Source organism: Aphelocoma coerulescens, chromosome 5, assembly GCF_041296385.1.
Source record: "Aphelocoma coerulescens isolate FSJ_1873_10779 chromosome 5, UR_Acoe_1.0, whole genome shotgun sequence".
Taxonomy (NCBI): domain Eukaryota; kingdom Metazoa; phylum Chordata; class Aves; order Passeriformes; family Corvidae; genus Aphelocoma; species Aphelocoma coerulescens.
Window position 1 is genome coordinate 54,642,937 of NC_091019.1, and position 4,091 is coordinate 54,647,027.

At 36.6% G+C, this 4,091-nt stretch overlaps 2 long non-coding RNA genes across 2 annotated transcripts; one reads left to right on the forward strand and one right to left on the reverse strand.

Moving 5' to 3' along the window:
• Positions 1 to 1,276: 1,276 nt before the first annotated feature.
• On the reverse strand, positions 1,277 to 2,941 carry LOC138110869 (uncharacterized). Its single transcript, XR_011151127.1, has 3 exons — positions 2,863 to 2,941; positions 2,504 to 2,576; positions 1,277 to 2,037 (listed from the first exon to the last, which is right to left on the reverse strand). It is a non-coding gene; the product is annotated as an uncharacterized lncRNA (long non-coding RNA).
• LOC138110870 (uncharacterized) lies at positions 2,496 to 3,887 on the forward strand. Its single transcript, XR_011151128.1, has 3 exons — positions 2,496 to 2,582; positions 2,877 to 3,118; positions 3,658 to 3,887. It is a non-coding gene; the product is annotated as an uncharacterized lncRNA (long non-coding RNA).
• The last annotated feature ends 204 nt before the right edge of the window (positions 3,888 to 4,091 follow it).

The window sequence follows — 4,091 nt, forward strand, 5'->3', positions numbered from 1 at the left end:
ACTGAAACCATTATTATCTTAAACTCCCACACAGTTTGTTTAAAAATATCTTTAAATACTATTAAAGAACAATCATTATGTAGGTTTATATCTTATGAGTAGGAAGCAGAAACCATCAATGAATCATATAATTTCTCCTGCTGTAACAACAACACCATCAACTACCACAATAACAAAAAAGTTTATGCTCACTGTATACTTGTTTTGCAGGCAGTTTCCTGCCTTGAAATCTGCATAATAGGTAAGCTGTGGTAAGTGTAATATGCTGTTTACTGCCAATCCACTGTGGATAGCCAGGCATGCTTGGTCTGGTGCATTGCTCCTCCTTTGGGTACAGCTCCTTGCTGAAGCGTATGGCAGCCCTAAAACAGCAAATAAGGCTTCTACAGATTCTGGAATCTGCTTCTGAAAGATGCTGCCAGATATACAGAGCTATATATTTAAATTATTTTATTCTCATACACTATATTTTTTCTTTTAGTTAAAAGCAGTGTTTTAGTTGTAGAAAATATTTTCAGTTGTATGCTGCTTTGCAGAGGGAAGTGTCAATGGGACATTGGTGAGGGAAGAGAAAGATTGCAAAATATGTGGAAAAAACACCATGTAGATCAATATTTAATCTAGAATTATGGGTGTACAGTATGTACTGTGCATTTTTTAAATTTAACTTGGCTTTTACTATTACTCAGTAGGAGGGGAACAGATACTGAGAGCCCTGGATAGCAACCATAAGAAGCATGTTTAAATACACATATTTTCAGGAGATCTGTAAGTACAAGAAGGAACGGATGTCGTCTCTCTGATCTTTTTTCATGTTGGAAAGTCTGAGAGCTTTACCTGGGAGATTTAATTTCAGGTGAAAGAATTTGTAAAATATTTCCCAAGTTTATGCTGCACACTATTACAGCACATAGGAAAAAATGTTTGTGTTACCCTATTCTTGAATAAGAAAAACAATGTGCACATCACTTTTCACAGTAGAAATACTGATGGTATAAAGAGCTATAAATAAGTACTAAGTCAGGAATCTGTGTGGGAAAGCCCCCATCCTCTTTGTGGTTTCAGTCAGGAAGCATGCAGGTAGCACAGACTAACAATGCTGGAAGAAATTTTAATATTCCTGGCAGCTTGTATTCACCATGATTTTAACAATGTTTTGAGTGTATACATGTACATATATGTGTAATGCCTCTGTTATATTGGCGATTATATGCCACTTCTAGGTTTTTCTGAAGGCCTTTGAAGTTAGCTGGCCAGAAAGGATTAGGCACCAAGGGGAGGAAAATTATTTTAAGAATTTTAAAATGATGTTATCAGGTATCATCTGCTTGCTAATGAAGCTTCAAAGTTATTTCCAGGGCAGAATTCTGCAGATTGCTCCAGAGGAAGAGTTCAACAGTCTATCTAAAGACCTCATTCCATCATTAATGAGTGCTTAACCCCAGCATATTTGAACTTGGACTACATGACCAGTAGTCAATTTTCAGTAGCAGGTTTTTTTTTTTTTGATCCTGAAAATCTGTAGCCATGTCATCAGCTCCTTCTTAATTATACCGTATTCTTTACATCTGTCCTGCTAAATAACTCTAATTGAAATAGCACCGGCGTGAATTTTCGTAATGTTCCCCCCAAGACATCCCGAAAGTGACTCACACGAGAAAACAGACTGAAGTCACAGCTGGAAGCACATCAAGGATCATTTCCATTTTTACATGATTAATTTGAATTTAATATCTTAAATCAAAACCTGATTAATTTAAATAAAATTTTGATGGTGCCCTGCTTCTAATATACATTGCAGTAATTAGATTCAGCTTAATGTGATTTTTTTACATAATTAAAAAAAAGAGCAAGTCAAGTGTAACAATGCAGAGTTGGTACAAATCTGTCCATATATACACATATAATACACATGGGATTTTGTTGAGACGTTGCTCAGGTACAGGAAAGATCACAGCTGGATGGCTGTGCTATAGCTCAGCGTATGGCATATGTAGGATATTCCACTTCTAGTTCACTGCAATATGAATGGCTGTCCTTAAAAAAAAAGACAAAAAGTAAAGCTGAAATCACATCCAAAAAATAAGCAAAAATATTATCAATGCAATAGTCTGGCTCAGCTTCTCATTTTTAGTTCCTCTCCCTTTTTAAACAACTTTGCTTTAGGAATTAGGTCGGTGTATCCTCCAAGTGAACATCTGTGGTGGACTATTTACAGCAGCCCATGGGCTTCTGTTTGTCATGAGGCTTACAAAAATTCTTTTTTCAAAAATAAATTCTTACTGCATTTTCATATGGGTTCTCCCTGCCTGTCTCTGCTTTTGTACAATGGTCCTGTGCACCATGTGAGCCACAGGGGCAGCTAACAGGAGTTATTATGTGTTAGGATCTGATGAAGCCCACCTGCACCACACACCTGGCCCTGAGGCTGGTCGTGATCAGTGCCTGTGGCTGAAAATGCCCAGTGGTCAGCAAGCAAAGATACACTTCAGGTAGTACTCACAGCAATATTTGAGATGTTTCCAGCTTCTTTGCAGGAGGAGAAACTATTGCCATAATCTGAGCAGTGGATTCACCTGCAGGTATAGATGGAGTTTCAGTGAAGTCATACAACAAAATGATGCAAGTAGACCAAAATAATCTACAGATGGAGCAGAAATTTGGAGTCTGTGAATTTGTGCTTCTTAATATCTGAAATATTCTGAAGGTTTATGTAAAATTTACTTTTGTTTAAGGATAAAATATCCAATTCATTACTGTAAATTTTGAATCTCTTAGTTAAAAAAAAATAATGCAAAAAAACCCCCAAGCACTGTTTCCCTGTTTCACTGTCTTAAGTGACCAAATTGCTGATCAAATTACTCTTCAATAATCAGATCTTTCTTCAGCAAGGCAGTGAAACATCAACCTGACTCTTCAGCAAGGAGTAATCCCAGCATATATCAAACCTCTTGATTTCAATGGGACACTCCACCAGCTTTAAAACACTGGGCATGTGCTTAGCTGGTAGTAAATCAGTCATTAAACAGAAGACAATGATGGAGAGTGAAAAACTCCTTTCCTGCCTGGGGCTAACAGCTTTCAGGGAGGTGCAAGCACCATTCATCCTTTTATGAAGGCAAGTAAAATCATTCAGGTGCATTTCATAGCACCCGGCTTTCCAAAAGCCTTTATATACAGTATGTTGTAGATACTGTGTAATAGCACACAGGTAATTTTTAATTTTAATATTTTTTTGAATTAAAAAAATTCCTCTTGGTGAAATTGGTGGAGCTTTGCTGGTAATTCAGACGATCTGGGTATTCCACCTGTCTTAAAACTTCTCCCAGAACTACTAAAAGAAGAAAAAAACCACAACAGGGGACAGGTTCAAGACAGTTTTCAGCCTGTACAGCCGGGTTAAATACTTTTCAACAGAAATGAGGAAAAAACCTACAATAGAAATTGAAGAACTGGGCAAAAATAAAGAGTAGTTATTTTAGTTAAAAAACAGTCAGAGAGAAGGAAGGGAAACTAATTTTCAGACAAATTCATGAATCAGATTTAGCTGCTGCAAAAATGCTACATGTAGTGATTTACAACAACTCTGGCTATTCTTCAGTCTCTTAACTGTCTCTTCACATTATTGAAATTGTCTAAATTCTCATTTTCATGCAGCATCGGACCCTCACAAAGTCACTGTCGCAGCAAGGGCTCCTATGCCATCCTGCTTGGCTCTTCAAATTTACCAGCACACTACCAGCAAATCACTGAAAAGGTGTAGATACAAATTGAACCTGTGAGTTTGACCAATCAGCCCTCCAAGACTTTTAGTTCTGTGGATTTTGTAGACCAGTGAAGCCAGTGAAGTTGAATACTGATTCCAAAGAACTTGCCTATTCGTTATTCATTGCAGATAACTAATAAAAATAATTTTTTTAAAAAAGCCACCTTTAATCTTACAGCTAAAACTTTTGATGACAATCAAATTATTTTTTTCATTCTAAATTTAGGCTTCTCTAAATGTCTACTACAATATGATCCAAAAATAACAGTATGGTTACTATCTGGGGAGAAACTGCTTTGGAGCTTATATTCTTATTCAGAAGTTT